Raw genomic sequence first — 18,257 nt, forward strand, 5'->3', positions numbered from 1 at the left:
AGGAGGCTCAGCGCATGGCAGACGCCTGCAATTTGGGGCGTTTTCTGGCGGCTCAGGCTGCAGCTCACATCTCAGCTGCCGAGGCTCATTCTTCAGCACACAACAGCACGGCTGTCAGCTTCTCCTAAAACTCGCAAAAAAATATTACGGCGGTAGCTGCGGTGTGGAAATAATCCCTCATCAATGCAACTTTAAAGACGTTTTGTAAGCATTCCTGTGTGGAAATTACGTGTCCACCTGGGCCTTAACGATATTGTTTAACAAAATGTTGTGGAGGACGACGACAATGTTTTTTTTTTTCATGTTAACAGAGCTTGTGTGATGTAAAGGTAGCTGAGAGGAATCCGTACCCAGCAGCAGGCTGTTCAGCTCAGTGGTTCGATAAGCCTGTTGTTGTCCATTCAATAGCACATCTCCAACATTTGTAGCCTGCAGTTAATGAGCCCTGTCTCAGCTTTAGAGGAAGACTCCTCCATTGCAGCACTTCTTTGTATCTATGTCACTGCCGGTGTCCTAATACCATAAAGTCGGCCCAGTTTGAGCCCCCTAAGCTACATTACAGCTCCAACAACAACTCCGTGCAGACTTCTTCCTACCTTTCATTCCTTCTCCCTGCACCACCCTGAAAGCTCAGGCTCCTTCTTCAACTCCTTCAATCTTTTTTTTCCCTCTCTTTTTTTCCCTCACACTTGGTGGCAAACGCCTCCTCACAGCCTGTTTGTGCACCTTGCTGATACTGTTCCCATCAAGGAGCTGCAGTTTAGTGGATAGGCGACATAGCGGCCGGCGAGGTTTCATGTTGGGGTGAAGCACAGGCCATTAAAGACGGGATAAGCCAGATTCAGGGCTGCTCAAGTACTGCCATTTTTTTTTTTACTGCAGATGATGCGTGTTACTGTATGTCATATGTTTTCGAGAAAAGGAAACTATATAACTGTTTGTGCATTGGTGACCTTGTTGTTTTCCAAACATAAGAAACACGAAACTACTGAACCATCAATATTGGTACTCAAGAGTACTCATTTTCTGTAGGTTCATGTGTTAATAAATGTTAATTTGTTTAATGGTAAAATCTAAATGTTTTATTTCACATTTAACAATGAGCTTTTAATGATGACTGTGCTTTCCAGTTGTTATATTTTGTTTTTTTAATTAAAATTTCTAAGTCTCATTTGCAAGTATTATAGATTAGACTTTGCATGCAGTTGCAATTCAAGACGTTAGATGGCAGTAGCGTATAGGCTCAGGCAGGGGTGTCAAACGTGTGTCAATCCGGCCTGCAGCCCGCAAGATGAATTTGCTAAGTATAAAGTATGGGGAACGGCGTGGCTTGGTTGGTCGAGTGGCCGTGCCAGCAACTTGAGAAGTGCTGGTTCGATTCCCAGCTTCTGCCATCCTAGTCACGCCCGTTGTTTCCTTGAGCAATACACTTCACCCTTGCTTCTGATGGGTCGTTGTTAGGGCCCTGCATAGCAGTTCCTGCCATCATTGTGTGAATGTGTGTGTGAATGGGTGAATGTGCAAGTAGTGTCAAAGCGCTTTGAGTACCTTAAAGGTAGGAAAGTGCTATTCAAGTATAACCCATTCCCCATTTATATAAATGAGCTGCGATGTTGTAAAAGAAACTGATGTTCTAAATGTCGCAATAGCAATTCAAGTGTAACTCACGTCACACATCACACTGTTTAAAGATGATGTGTCAGCTGACTTTAAGCGCCCTCTGGATTGGCTGCCGCTATTCCAATCAGCGCTGGTGCAAGCAATCAGCTGCCCCTGTTGTGGCTGGCGGAAGACTAATGCTGTAGCAACACACAATACCTTCTTTAATTATAAATTATCCACTCAAAGGATAAAATAACGAGACGGTAGGATGAAAAGACTTGAGTAAACATGAACATAATCTTTGAAGTAGTTAGAGTTCCGTGCAGCGGTGGTTGACTGCGCGATGTGCACCTTGAAGTCCATTGTAAAAAATGTGTGTTTCTACATTTGTGGTTTGTTCTATTTTGTTTTATGCTTAACTCTAGCATGTTCACATTGGTTAAGTTTGTAGTTATGTTACCTTTAATTCAGCTATTATGATGTCATTTTGACAATGAATGTGTTGTGGCAGTTGCGGATTTCACCAATGCGGCGGTTTGAGGAAACACTCGATTGCTTTTCATAACACATCTTTAATGGTGAACTGCCAACTTGAGAATGCTGAACAGGAAGTGCTTCAAGTTTAATGGCTTTGTAAATACACTGAGACAAAGTCTCTAAGTTCATTGTGTTCTTCATGGTGTTTTGAAACTGCACCATTTTTTTCCTCAGAATTTTCAACTAACTTAAAGTGCTTTGCCAAGAGGATTTTTTGTAATATGTATATTTTCAGAATGTGCTTGTTCTATTTTTGGCCAAACCATTTCAAGTTGTCTTTATTTTTATATTATTATGCCATGATTTTATCAGTCCGGCCCACATGGGAATAGATGTTTTACCTTGCAGTCCCTGAGCTAAACTAAGAAACACCTGGCCTAAGGGGTGTTGCGAGTCAGGGATTAGTTTTTGCCATTAAGCTGAATGTAGTCTTTTGTTGCGCTACAAAAAGCGTTTATACTGTTAATATTGTATCTATTACAGATCAGTTGGTTTTCATTTACACATTTGAAGGTGTTGAAATTGCCATGTAAAATCGCTGATGCTAATCGGTAGCATGTATATGACAAATCCAATTACCATTAAACTAACACATTTTGAAAAGTAGAGTCTTACTGTACACTGCAACCGCTCTGAGTGCTGCTTGAGTAATAGTTTTCCCGCCAATAGTTTAAGCTGGCCGAGTCTGCAATGTCCTGTGCAAAAAAGGTATTGAAACATGGCATGGTTCCCATCCCTACTGAGGGTGCCTCTCAAATTTGTGGTGTGTAAAATGAAGGAATTGTAATCAGAACTTCTCTGAGGCAGGAATACTTTTTGTGCTTTTCAGGGCAAATTTTAGTTGTTACACGGTTTTAAGCCTTGATGCTAGCAAGAAATTCCATGTGGAGTTGATCGTTACATTCTCTTTGGGGTTGGTTGTCACGTTCACTCATATGTTTATCCTACAGCTGTCAAAACAAACACATTAGATGATATTGTATCAATCGTGTTTAACACAGATTAATCACACAATTTATTGACCATAAATGCTCCTTTACGTTAACAGCGGATGGTAACATGACAGGCGGCCTCTGGTTGTTACATGGTCAGTGATCAGGTTCATGCATATGTCAGTGCAAAGATGAGTGAGGAGACTCTGACTGGTGTGCTTGGTGGCCAATTCCGCTTCAAAATACACCATGACGGGAATTTAGATAAAACCAGTGTAATTTCCATATCTTGCAGCAATAAATGATGTTATTATTGAAGCACCTCAGGTTTAAAATACCATCTAAAAACAAAAAACAAAAAGGTTTTTAAGGCAGCCATTTGGACGATCGTTACTAGTTATAGTACTAGCATAGTGGAGGACAAACAACGCTGGCAGTGTATCCATGGCAATTTTGTCAACTGTCATTAATCACAATTAATCACAATCCAAAAGTGTGTTCAAACCGCTTAAAAATGTAAAACGTTTGACAGCACTCATACATACATATCAACAGGCTGGCCTAAATATGTGTTAACATTTCACACTTAGTTCTGCCTTCTTGCTTTTCTCAAAAAGAAAATGTTCCCGTTAAAATAACATTGTTTATTTGCTATTGTGTCATACCTCTTTGTTGCAATCAGAACCTTGAGTTTGAGTTTATTTCGAACATGCAAGCATACAACATGATACATCACAATTTCCAGTTTCTCTTTTCAACATGTTCAAAAAGGAGTAGGAAGAAGCAGAGCTTATTTAATCCTACCCCTTTTCTTTTACATAACAGTTGCTAAACTTTTTTGTTCACTTCCTGTTCTCAATTTATTCACAATATACTCCATAAGTAATCACAATAAAAATAAATAGATAAATAATAATTGGTGAAGTAAGTTACATTCCATATGATGAGATAAGTAAGATTATTTTGAGAGTGAAAGAATGGATGAATTAAATAAATTCAGAATGTTTATCATGGTTCTTCTTCTTTGTACTTTGTAAACACTTTAAGTTTGAAGAGTTTCTTGAAGTGGATCATATTAGTACATTGTTTGATTGCTTTGCTTAATCCATTCCATAATTTAATTCCACATACTGATATACTGAAGGTCTTAAGTGTTGTACGTGCGTACAAATGTTTTAAATTACATTTTTCTCTAAGATTATATTTCTCCTCTTTTTTTGAGAAGAATTGTTGTATATTCTTGGGTAGCAGATTGTAGTTTGCTTTGTGTATAATTTTAGCTGTTTGCAAATTCACTATGTCGTGGAATTTCAGTATCTTTGATTCAATAAATAAAGGATTTGTATGTTCTCTATATCCAACATTATGTATTATTCTAACTGATCTTTTTTGTAACACCGTTAATGAATGAAGTGTACTTTTGTAGTTATTTCCCCATATTTCTACACAGTAGCTCAGATATGGTAACACTAGTGAGCAGTAGAGAATATGAAGTGATTTTTTGTCTAGAACATGTTTTTCTTTATTCATTATTGACGTGTTTCTTGCTACTTTATGTTGTATATTTTTTACGTGAGATTTCCAGTTCAATTTATCATCAATCATTATACCTAGAAATTTGGTTTCATTTACTCTTTCAATTTCTTTTCCGTCTATTTGTATTTGTGTTTGACTTTCTCTTCTACTGTTACCAAATAGCATTATTTTAGTTTTACTGAGATTCAACGATAGTCTTTTTTTGTCAAACCATCTTTTTAGTTTGTTAATTTCTTCTGTTATTATTTGTATTAACTTCTGTGTGTTCTCTCCTGAACAAAACACTGTTGTATCATCCGCAAATAGTACTAACTTTAAATCTTTTGTAACTTTACAAATGTCATTTATATAGAGATTGAATAATTTAGGTCCTAGTATTGATCCCTGAGGTACACCACAGGATATATTTAGCGTTGTAGACGTGTGTTCGCCTAGCTTCACGTGTTGTTTCCTGTTCGTTAGATAACTTCTTATCCAGTTTAAGACTAACCCTCTGATGCCATATCGTTCTAGTTTTTTGATTAAAATATTGTGATTAATAGTGTCAAATGCTTTAGTTAGATCCATGAACACTGCTGCTGCACATTTTTTACTATCTATTGCATTGGTAATTTCTTCTGTAATTTCAATTAAAGCCATTGAAGTTGAAACATTAGCTCTGTATCCATATTGGTTCTCTTCGAGTATTCTATTTTTATTTATGAAACTCTCTAATCTGTTATTGAACAGTTTTTCAATGATTTTAGAAAATTGTGGAAGTAAAGAAACAGGTCTATAATTTGTAAATTGATGTTTGTCTCCAGTCTTATAAATTGGTGCAACTTTAGCTATTTTCATTTTGTTTGGAAATGTACCTGTTTGAAATGATAGGTTACTAATATACATTAATGGTCCTGAGATCTCTTCAATAACCTTTTTTATCGTTTCCATATCAATTCCGTTACAATCAGTTGAAGTCTTAGATTTACATTTTTTCACGATTGTAACTATTTCCTCCTGTGTCACATTACTGAGGAACATGGAGTTGGGATTTCGCTCTATGGTATCATTATAGTCCTCGATTGAAACTGGGTCTGGAATCCTTTCTTCCAATTTTGGTCCAATATTTACAAAATAATTATTGAAGCTTTCAACTACTTCCTTTATGTTGTATTTTTTTTTATTTCCGTCTAAGAAGTATTGGGGGTAGTCCCTCTTTGTGCCATTTTTGATAATGCTATTAAGGATGCCCCATGTTGCTCTCATGTTATTTTTGTTCCTATCCAATAATTCACTGTAATATTCTTTTCTACATGATCGTATTATGTCTGTTAACTTGTTTTTATACTTTTTGTACTTAATTTCTGCCTCCGTAGTTTTTTGTGCTATAAATTTCCTATATAGTGTATTCTTCTTCTTACAAGCATTTTTTAATCCTTTTGTCATCCATGGTTGATTATTCTTTCTCTGCTTGTTACTGAGTTGTATCCATGGACAATGTTTGTCATAAAGTATTATGAACTTGTATAAGAAATGTTCATATGCTTCATCAACCTCTTTTTCATTGTAAACATTGTCCCAATCTTGCTTTTGTAGCTCAATTTTGAAGGCAATCATCCTCTTCTCTGTGCACAGTCTTCGAAATGTCCTTTTGTCTTCCATGTTCTTCTTGTAGTTTCCATCATATATTGTAAAAACTGGCAGATGATCACTAACGTCGGTTATAAGTAGACCACTTGTAGTGTTATTATCAAAATCATTGGTAAAAATATTATCAATAAGCGTGGCACAGTGTGCTGTGATTCTGCTTGGCTTTGTGATTTTAGGATATAGACTGATGCTGTACATTGTATCAATGAAGTCATCAATAGACTTTTGCTTGTTGGGGTTCAATAAGTCAATATTAAAGTCACCACATAAGAACATTATTCTTTGACCATTGTCCATGTAAGTTGCTTTGATCCATTCTTCAAATGTTTCTATACTTGACTTAGGTGATCTATATATACAACTAATGAAAATGTTTTTGCTTTTTTCCTGACATATTTCAATGGTTATACATTCTAAGATATTATCTATAGCAAATGACATGTTTTTTACCACTTTGTAGTTCAGGTTCTTCATCACGTACACAGCTACTCCTCCTCCATTTTTGTTGGTTCTGTTGATGTAGTTAAGTTCATATCCTTCCAGATCAAAATCTATTCCTTTTTTATCATCAATCCATGTTTCTGTGACAGCAATCACTTTGAAGGGTTCGTTGATGTGTTCCAAAAAGTTCTTAATGTTGTTGTAATTTGCATACAAGCTTCTGCTATTAAAATTAATAATTGACAATTTGTTATCACATTCAATGTTGCTATTATATTGATCATCTGTATAATAAAAACAATTATTACTTATGTGGGAGAAAAAAATTGTATCTTGATTTATATCATTTTCCAAATCCTGGTTTTTGTGATCTTTGTTGCAGACATTTTTTAGTTCCATATTTTCTTGTTCAACAATCTTTGATGTTGTTTCAATAATCTCTATAAGTGTAGGTGGATGCAATCCTGAATGTAGGTCCTCTTGTTTAGTTGTCCCTTGGAACATAGTAGTGTCGATGCTGAATTTGGGTGTTTGTTTTCTGTCAGAGTCCATTATCATCGTTGTTGTGGAAGCTGTTTCAACTTTAAAAATTGTCCAGGTCCTTGATGTCATGGACAACAATAACTCTTGCTTCTGGATCTCCATTCAGCTTGATGTAGATTTTACAGTTGGCGCTCCAAGTTCCCTGGATTTTTCCCTCCTTTCTCAAGTCGCGTGCTTTCTTGGCGATTCCAGCATTACGTTTTGTGAGATGCTCATTCATGTACACATTTGTTCCCTTCAGCTTCTTTCCCTGTCTCAGCAGTGCCATTTTAGATTTTCTGTTTACGAGTTTCACAAGCACGACTGGAGTGGCGTTGTTGTTTCTTCCGTTCAGTGGGATGCATGTTTCGATGGTATTAATGTCAATTTCAATTTCCTTTGATTGCAGAAAGTTGACCACTTGCTGTTCTGCTGAGACCATATCCATTTCATCAGGTTCACCTTCATTATTCACAGCTTTCGCATAGGATCTTGGTTTAATTCGGTGCCCTGTCACGATGATATCATTCATTCGTTTGTCCTGATCCATTTCATCTATGATATTCCTCAACATGTTGTTGTCTTCTTGAAGGATCTTCATTTGTTTGCTCATTTCAGTGGCTTCATTATTTCTTCTGTTGTTCTGAGATTGCAGATTTTCTATATTTTGCTGCAGACTTTTCACATCTTGTTGGTGTTCTGCTGTTACTTTTCTCAGATATTCTTTCATTTCTTTCATTTCTTCTTTCATTTCTTTCATTTCTTCTTTCATTTCTTCTTTAATTTCTTTCATTTCTTCTTTCATTTCGTTAAGTTTTTGTAGTATCGCTTCTTGATTCCTGTGTCCAACCTAAAATCTTGTTCCCAGTTGTGTTCTGTGTCAGCTGACCCCGAACGTTTCGGGATTTCAATCTTCCCTTTACCTTTTCGCATCGCGGCAGTCGCTGACGTCAGAGCCTCTTGTATCTTAACGGCAGTTGCTTCTTTGGCGACTTGCGGCACTTTAACTTGTTTTTTCCAACAATTTCGTATCTTGCGCCGTTCAGAGATCAATTTGAGGTGTCAGCCTGTCAACTTATATCACTCTGCGACGTCAGGATCACTTTAAAACAGCTGTAAACTCGCCGTAGCTTTTGGTTGCTAGGCAACCGCTTTGAACTGCGGCAAGGCGCCTTTGGCTTGAGGCTAACGGCTCTTCCACTCGCCTTATTTCAGCGTATCAGTGCCTCTCTACTGTCCAAAATCAGATCGAAGATGCCAGGTGACTCTCCTGTGGCTGTGATCGCAAATCAGTGGTCAAAATCTTCAGATTTAACAAAAAACTCCGGTAGCAGAAGCGGAGCCTTTTTCTTTTGCGTCCTTTCTTATTGACAGGAAGTGACGTGATTGGATGTATGACTATTGACTGTTTTAATGATGAGCAATTTGTATGAAAGTACAAAGTGTGACAACAAACCCCATTCTCCTCTACTTTCAATACAGTGGACATTATTTCAGGGTAATGCCTACCATTCTATTGAGATTAGAATATGGAGATTTTCTCAGACACCAAAGGCAAATGTGTTTTTGTTCAAGTTAAACTGCAGTATTTAGTAGAAAATGGCTGTTAGTGATGCATGTGTTGTATATATAGTGGGCCAGGCTGGACCAAAAAATCCAAAGTCAAATGTTTTGTCCCAGTCCACCCCTATTAATTAATTTCATCCATTTATTTATTCATGTGCATATTCACTGTAATATTTCATGTTATATAAGTATGCAGGTATAAGAAAAGAGCATGTCTAAAGGATCCTTAGGAAAAATAATAGTAAGTAAGTTTTAAGGAAAAACCTATTTTGTCTTTCCTATCCAGAATGTAGTTTTTAATCATAAATATTTAACCCATCAATGGGTCATAACCAAGTCTAGATTAAGCTAAAGAATGAATAATAATTTTGTAATGTATTAAGTACTCAGTAGTCATTTAGCATAATTTGGTTGCCAAGTTTCCAAGCATGAGTGAAGCTCATTGGGCATCCGACTTGCAGAGTGTAATTCAGCTATCTGTCATGCTGCAGCTTCACGACTGGATTAGCCAGGTAAGCAGTCTCTCCACCAATGTAATGACTTCAATCAATCACCTCAAACATCACAGAGAAGCCCACTAGTTCCTTGCTTGCCCACTGGCCATTTTGGGAGGGAAATAAAACAAACAGAAACCCCTCCCACCAAGTTGTGTATTTGTTTAAATAAGTCACAGCGGAGGATGTCACAGCAGGAGCCCACAGAGAGAAGCATGTGTGAATAAATTACGATAATGCAATTCTAGATTATGAGACATTCTTTCTAATGGTAAATAACACCACTAGTATATGCAAAAGAGCAATGGGGATGATTACTCTATGTTACGATAGAATTAAACTGAAATGTCATTTAGAGCTTTCAGTTAGTGCATTAATGCATGCAATTTGTCACATGGGGCGGCATAGCTCGGTTGGTAGAGTGGCCGTGCCAGCAATTAGAGGGTTCCAGGTTCGATTCCCGCTTCCGCCATCCTAGTCACCTCCGTTGTGTCCTTGGGCAAGACACTTTACCCACCTGCTCCCAGTGCCACCCACACTGGTTTAAATGTAACTTAGATATTGGGTTTCACTATGTAAAGCGCTTTGAGTCACTAGAGAAAAGTGCTATATAAATATAATTCACTTCAGTAATTCACTTCTTAAAAAAATAAAAAAGATCACGTTTATCATGCATACACGGATCATGACGACATATGCTCGTTTACCTGAAAGGCGCCGTGGGTTGCTATACCGTCCGTGATGGATGTCAAAAAAGTGCCAAAATCCTCGCGTGTAAAAAATTCACACTGCAAAAATGTGCGTGCTGACTCATTTTGCGCACTTGGACTCAAATTGCGCTCATGCCGACTTTGTTTGCTTGCACACAGCTTTTTTTCGCTTGCGAATTTGTTGGCGCTTGCGATGTGTTCTTCTCTATGCACGCACACTCAGTATTGCGCATGTGTGGACTAACTTTACACTCGCGCAGTCTTTCTGTGAGCACGCAGTATCTTTTTTTTCGCACTCAGACTTTGTTTGCGCTCGCGATGTATCCTTATGGCACTTAGGGGTGGGTATTAAAACAGCCCAGCAACTTGCGTCCTTTCTGATTGGTCACTTGAAATGCCTGCTATGTCCTTGTCAGAGTCATTCCGAGGGTTTCGTTACCATCCCTTCTTAACCCTTGTGTAATGTTCATATTGTTGTTACTCAGCCAGCGTTTATGGGTTTGATGGACCCGTTGCATTTTGTGGCTTTTAATGCCTCACAATCAAACATTTTTATGTTAAAATACTGAACAGATGTTTATTGGGATAAGGTAAACATCTGTTCAGTATTTTAACATAAAAATGTTTGATCAGACCCACAAACGCTGGCTGAGTAACAACAATGTGAACGTTGCATGGAAAATTTATCTGCCAGTTTCTGCATCCCACAGGGATTCTTCTTTTGTGTTTCTGCACCTGCGGTTCCCACACAAGGTTGCAACATTGTTTGTCAACACTGTCTGCTCTCATTTTCTCACACATTTGACCCTCTGATGTTCTGTGTACCTACACTCTGTCCTCCTCCTGTCTAGGCCTGCTGTGTGTGTGTGTGTGTGTGTGTGTGTGTGTGTGTGTGTGTGTGTGTGTGTGTGTGTGTGTGTGTGTGGGTGGGTGCGTGTGGTACACAGAACATCAATTTCCACACTTCTATTAGCCCCGGGTCCAGTGGACCCGGACATCATATATATGTAATAGAAATGTGTAGGGGGGGGTGTATAGTGTGTGGTCATTAAATATGTATTCTGATATATGTTCTTCACAGAAAATGAGCCAAAGTCATTGAGTCTCAGTTTGAAAAATTAATTAATTGTATCATTTTTCTTTTAATAAAAAATGAAAACGGGTCCCACAGACCCGAACACCTTTGAGTTATCTTTGACCAAAAAACAGACGTTTTCGAATTGTTTTTCATCTTCTGTAAATCAGTTAAAATAAAAGGTAACAGGTCTAAAATTTAGCCACATACTTTTGAACAAGTTTATCTTTGAAATGTCATCATGGCACTTTTTGCCAAGTTATTCCCAATAGGAGATATCCATTTAATATACACGTTAGGCCTAATTTACTAATGTTTTGCGTGCATTAAAAAACGTGCAAACTTGATAGTAGAAGCAAAGCTGATCTACTAAACTGTTAAGTGAGCAGAATAAGGAGTGCAATCCATTTAGCATCTCTGTCTTCATTAATATGAAAAATATATGCTGATCATCAAAACGGCCACAATACTGGGAGGAGAAGATGCAAAAATAATTATTTAGCACGCGTAATGTGATTTATCAACACTCATCACCGTTTTGCCAGCACTATTTAGCGTTTTATTTAGCAGGTGTCGGAAGGACGCGCAAAGTGACAGTTTCACACACGGCTGCAGGACCAGCGATCGCGCTGCAAAGACGGACAATGGACAGATGAGAATCCTCCGTCCTAAGTGTGTGTCAACATTTTGGACGGTAGAAGAAAAAAAAAAATAGACATATCGTCTATTCAGCAACATCAGTTTATAATTTTATAGCTGCTAAAGTACTAATGATAAATGATAAATGGGTTATACTTGTATAGCGCTTTTCTACCTTCAAGGTACTCAAAGCGCTTTGACAGTATTTCCACATTTACCCATTCACACACACATTCACACACTGATGGCGGGAGCTGCCATGCAAGGCGCTAACCAGCAGCCATCAGGAGCAAGGGTGAAGTGTCTTGCCCAAGGACACAACAGACGTGACTAGGATGGTAGAAGGTGGGGATTGAACCCCAGTACCAGCAACCGTCCGATTGCTGGCACAGCCACTCTACCAACTTCGCCACGCCGTCCGTACTAAGGCGCTGATTAAAACTAATTGGATAGTTTTGGTGTCCTTTAGCAGTTTTTTTGATTACCTTCGATTTCTTCACATATAATAAATATTATTAAAATATTTCTTATTTTAAAACTTCTTGAAGTACGCATTTTTGCATTTTGAGTGGTGTAAGTGCAGCTTCCCTCTCATGCACCCTTAGCGGTAAAAAAAGAGAGAAAAAAAGCGGTGTCAATGTAGATGCACTGTGCGACAGCTGCTAAAATGCCCATTACGAGTGGTGTCGACTCTTGCTGGTATGAAAACATAACAAAACGGCCCAAGCAGGAGCATGGTAACATGAATGTGCAGTAAATAACAGTGTCTCCGTGTATGGTAAAGCCCCGTATGCACGCAAAATCTTCATTTAAGTATGGCGGTCTGCACCACTTTACAATTACACACGTAGTTCTAGTAAATGGGACGCAACACATCCACGCTATTTTGTTGTTTTAACACGCTGGACAAGTCGCCACTTCATTGCAGGACCAACACAGACAACTAATCCCACTCACATTCACACATATCCCCAGGTGCATGTCTTTGGAGGTAGGAGTAAGACAGAGTACTCGGAGGGAACCGCAGCAGTCCTAGGGAGAATAGGCAAACGCCACACAGAAAGACCCATCGCTAACCACTGCGTCCTGTATGGGGTATGTATATGTATATGTATGTATATATATATATATATATGTATGTATATATATATATATATATATATATATATATATATATATATATATATATATATATATATATATATATATATATATATATATATATATATATATATATATATATATATATATATACATATATACATACATACATACATACATACATACATATATATACATACATACATACATACATACATATATATATATACATATATATATATATATATATATATATATATATATATATATATATATATTAGGTCAGAAAAAACACAGAGGCTATATCATCCCTACAAGCCTGCAAAACAGGCTTGCAGGGATGATACAGCCTTTGTGTTTTTTCTGACCTGACGTATATTCTGCTCTACCCCAGTATTGACCACTGTATAACGGATAAACCAAAGAAACCTTGATTTTAAAATGCATAATAAAGAAGGAAAAAAACATATATAAGTCGCACTGGAGTATAAATCGCATTCTTTGGGGAAATGTATTTGATAAAACCCAACACCAAGAATAGAACAGACCCGAACACCTTTGTGGATTAGTCGCACCGGCCGAAAATGCATAATAAAGAAGGAAAAAAAACATATATAAGTCGCACTGGAGTATAAGTCGCATTCTTTGGGGACATTTATTTGATAAAACCCAACACCAAGAATAGACATTTGAAAGGCAATTTAAAATAAATAAAGAATAGTGAACAACAGGCTGAATAAGTGTACGTTATATGACGCATAAATAACCAACTGAGAAGGTGACTGGTATGTTAACGTAACATATTATGGTAAGAGTCATTCAAATAACTATAACATATAGAACATGCTATACGTTTACCAAACAATCTGTCACTCCTAATCGCTAAATCCGATGAAATCTTATACGTCTAGTCTCTTACGTGAATGAGCTAAATAATATTATTTGATATTTTACGGTAATGTGTTAATAATTTCACACATAAGTCGCTCCGGAGTATAAGTCGCACCCCCGGCCAAACTATGAAAAAAACTGCGACTTATAGTCCGAAAAATACGGTATATATATATATATATATGTATATATATATATATACATATATATATATATACATATATATATATATATACATATATATATATATATATATATATATATATATATATACTATATATATATATATATATATATATATATATATATATATATATATATATATATATATATATATATATATATATATATATATATATATATATATATATATATATATATATATATATATATAAACACACATATATATTACAAAAGAAGCATAAAACACAACAAAAACACAACATTAAAAACCCATTATATCTATGGATGAGTCTCCTTCAACATTAAAAACCTATTATATCTCCTCCAAGCGACCCACTTGGGTCGCTTGGAGGAGAAGAGGGCGTATGACCAGTTGAGAGACCCGAAACGCCCAGTGAATCCAAGAGGTCACTGAGGATGTGTCCAGACTAGGCATCAGTAGATGTATGTACACAACAGTTTTAAATTTTTTTTTAACGCTTCCGTTTTTCGTCGCTTAAGGAGGCTTAACATAGTTTTGAATTAAGTAGATTTTTTTTGTTAACGTAGAGACCCTACAATAACATTATCTTAACATAATTTGTGTTGATTGACGTTGTCTATTGTCATTGTAAACTTTTAATGAAAAAATAATTAAAAAAAATATTACATGTACTGCACATTAAGTATTTGAAAATAATGTTGCCTTAATATTTTGACAAGTTCTATCTAATACCCCAATGTTGGGTGATAGTATTACTGACATAGTCAAACTTATCAAACAGGAGTTTAAACTCACCATCAAGTGAACACCAATTTATTTGGCATGTACAACATGTTAGTTATTATCTTATTAATCAAATAAGGTACCTTGTAATATGAATGACAATATGAATATAATATAAATGCCTGAGGCTGAAAGCAGGAGACCAGCTGAGTACAGGCGGTGATGGACACGGACATATTGTTATTATACACACACAGAAATGGCATAAATGTTTGCGCTTCTGCTTTGTTGCATTTCTAACAACGTGTTTGTCATCTCATTTGCTGCACTGTGATCTCCTGTGTGCTGTTTACTAGGCTGCAGTAGAGGGGGGAGGCACTTTGACATTGATGTAATTTATTTGGCAACTGCTTTGAGGACAGGTCTGGCCGGGGGTTTTTAAAGGGTCTATAGGTCGAAAGTTGGGATCAGAAAAGCCCCGCAGCAAGCCCCCAAGCCCCTGCTCGCCCCCTCCCCCTCAATCCCCCCCTTGTGCCCGCATCCCCCTGGCACACTCCACACTCACAGCACATGATTTGTTTATTCCCTCTGATGTCTCTCCTTTGGGAAGTGCGTGGAAAAAAATAGAAAAGGATGGAAAAAACCCCCACAAACACCACCTGTTATCTGACGCGGAAAGGTAGGCTCGTCATTATACGCGGAGGTAGAAATTACAAAGGCAAAAGTAAACAAATGGCATCTGAGATGAAAACGTGCGGTGGGAGACGCCATATGTGCATGAAGCAGAACATGTGACATATAAATGTTTACTTTAATGCTTTATGTAACATTGGCGCAAATTCTGCTGATCATTAAAGGCCGTATCCCTTCAGCGCCATCATATTGTTGACTATGTAACGATAGTATTGCAACTAAGATAAATGAACCCCAAGGTGCCCCGAGTCTGGAAGCTAATGACAGAAGTGACACATCCAACCAACCCAACTGCCTCCTTTTGGTTGCATAAAGCTTCCCCATTAAATATGGAAATGTGCATGGGGCTGACAGATACCACACAGAGGGGGGTTGATGGCATAGAGACGGTGTGTTTTTGGCAAAGCAAGTGGCACATTTTGATTAATGCGACCTTATCTGGTTCTGCACATGGAGGCAGAGGGGAGCTTGGTGGGGGTGGAAGGCTGCCACTTCCCCGTTTTCCATCCTCCGTTTGGAATGGATTCTCTCAATTGCTCTGCCTTTCAGGCTGCAATCCATTTTCATACACACTGTACATACATGCACATTTATTACTGGCGCCTTTTTAATGTACGCTTTACACGGCCCCGCATTATGACACAGTGGGTGGAATGCAGAAATCCAAAATTATGTCTTCTCAAAGATAATAATGTTAACTTTTGAGATTATCCTCTACATTTGACCCATCACCCTCACCTTCCGGGAGGTGAGGAGAGCAGTGAGCAGCACTGATGGAATCATTTTGGTGATTTAACCCCCAATTCCAACCTTTGATGCTGAGTGCCAAGCAAGGAGGTAATGGGTCTCATTTTCATAGTCTTTGGTATGACTCGACCTACCGATCTCAGGGCAGACACTCTAACCACTAGGCCACTACTATACTACACTACTACCTCGTACTTGCTGACTGACGTCGTTACAGGAGGTTGTCAACATAGAAACATAGAAACTGATGGTGTCCAGATACAACTTTTTCACTTCCGATACAATATCGACATTGGAGCTATTAGCCGATACCGATATTCAGCCGACAGAAAATCAGCACAAATCATAGTACAAACTTTTATTATTTTGTAGTGTAGAACGTTGACAAAGGCTTGATCAAGTGAAATTACTCACAGAACAATGGTTGACATGAAAAACACTAACCCATGTATGCTTTTAAAGTGGAGTGGTAATCGTTTTTTAGCGACGCTGAGTGGTCACAGTAATCCATTAAATTGAGCTCATGTGGATCCTTTTTAGTACACTTCTGCCTCGAATACTTTGTATGTGTAAGAAACATGCAATTACTATGGGTGCTGAAAAAAATTAGTTACATCCGAAACCCAATTTGTATTTATTCCAATTTAAAATGTATTCCTAATTTTCAAGAATCCATGTAAAAAAAGAACACATTTTTTCAAATACATTTTTTTTTTTACCCCATCTCAAGGTCTATTAGCTCTACTGTACATCATCAGGGTCACCTTAACCTAAGGAGGGGCCCCGGGGCTTAGGGGGTTTTGGAGGCACCCCCAAATCTCAACGACCCCCAGTCCCCAAAGGCAACATCCCCCGTTCCCAAAAACACAGTTTGAAAAAAAAAAATTAAATAATGATTTTACTCAACAGAACAGTAACGATGCAAAAATATCACCAAATATCAGGCACACGACTTGAAAACAACGTTGACAACTTGTTGAATCAGGTCCTGAGGTTGAGCAACTCAAACCTAACGTTGGAACAACATGCTTATTGACGAAATTCAATCAATGTTTGATTCTGACGTTTATTTTACTACTGAATTATGGTCATTTCCCAACCAATATGCTACAACACAAATACAACGTTGAAACACCATACTTTTTGACAACGTTTATTCAATGTCAGGTTGTGCCTTTGATTTGACCACTGATATTTGGTCATTTCCCAACCAACAACGTGAATCCAGTGTTAGACATCAACGTTTTCTCAATTTACAAATACAGTACAACTATTTTGCAACGTCGTTTCAAAGTCAGTTTTAAAAGACATTTATGTATAATTAACATTGGATCAATGTCTTGTGCCTGCTGGGTGCGCTTTTTAGCCTAGAAGTAGTCCGCTGGCCTTTCACACGCCTACCTAGGTTTGCGCCCTGCTCTAAGCAGTAGAAAAAAACAACGCAACCGAAAGAGAGAGAGAGTACACGATCACTTGACCAAGCTGAGCTGTTTATGATTGACAGCTCTGAACACCAATCATTGCATTCTGCTGTCAAAACCAGGGGGTCCTGATTGGCTGCGGTCCCTGGGGTTTGAGCTCAGGTAACCCTGTGCATTAATGTGGCCTTGTATGCCATACGTTGGCAGCCACGAGGAGCTTTAGTCACAGAAACCTGTTTTGAAATGATTTCATTATAACTTTTACACTAAATATATTGCGAGAATCGGCTTGAATAGAGAATCGATTCTGACCGGGACACCCCTAATCGAAACCGAAACTCCAATGTGTTCATATTTACTTTTGTTAGAGACATAAAGAGGATGGGCAATAATTTGGGCATATTTTCAGTTACAGTAAATGATTCTGTTTTCAAATGATAAAGTAGTGACGAGGGTATTGTGTATGGCTGTAATTCAGGTGTTTAGGCTAAAGGGGGCAGTGCCGTTTGAGAGAGAAGAAGAGAGAAGAAGGGTTGGCAACCATCACTGAAGTGTGGACTACATCTTGCGTTAAAGTACACAATGCTGTTGTATAGACACCAATACAGTAATTGCCTACAGTCATCCTGCTGTCACGGCTTGGGCGCATTCCAATGCGCCCTCATCTGTGCGCTCTGCTGATGGCGCCTCCAAGAGTGCACCCGCGCGTGTCAGTCCTGCTGCAGCCGGCAGCTGCCGTCAATCACCGGAAATCAGCACAACTGAAGTTGATCAGAGGTCCTGCCTTTAAAAGCCTGCACAACCTGCTATTCCGGGCCAGAACGTAGTCTTC

General features: G+C 38.0%; 1 protein-coding gene across 1 annotated transcript in view; it reads right to left on the reverse strand.

The window, feature by feature from the left end:
• myt1lb (myelin transcription factor 1-like, b) overlaps positions 1–18,257 on the reverse strand; it is a 348,050-nt gene that overhangs the window by 158,502 nt on the left and 171,291 nt on the right. The window lies entirely within an intron of this gene.

This window comes from Entelurus aequoreus, linkage group LG03, assembly GCF_033978785.1.
Source record: "Entelurus aequoreus isolate RoL-2023_Sb linkage group LG03, RoL_Eaeq_v1.1, whole genome shotgun sequence".
NCBI classification, from domain to species: Eukaryota; Metazoa; Chordata; class Actinopteri; order Syngnathiformes; family Syngnathidae; genus Entelurus; species Entelurus aequoreus.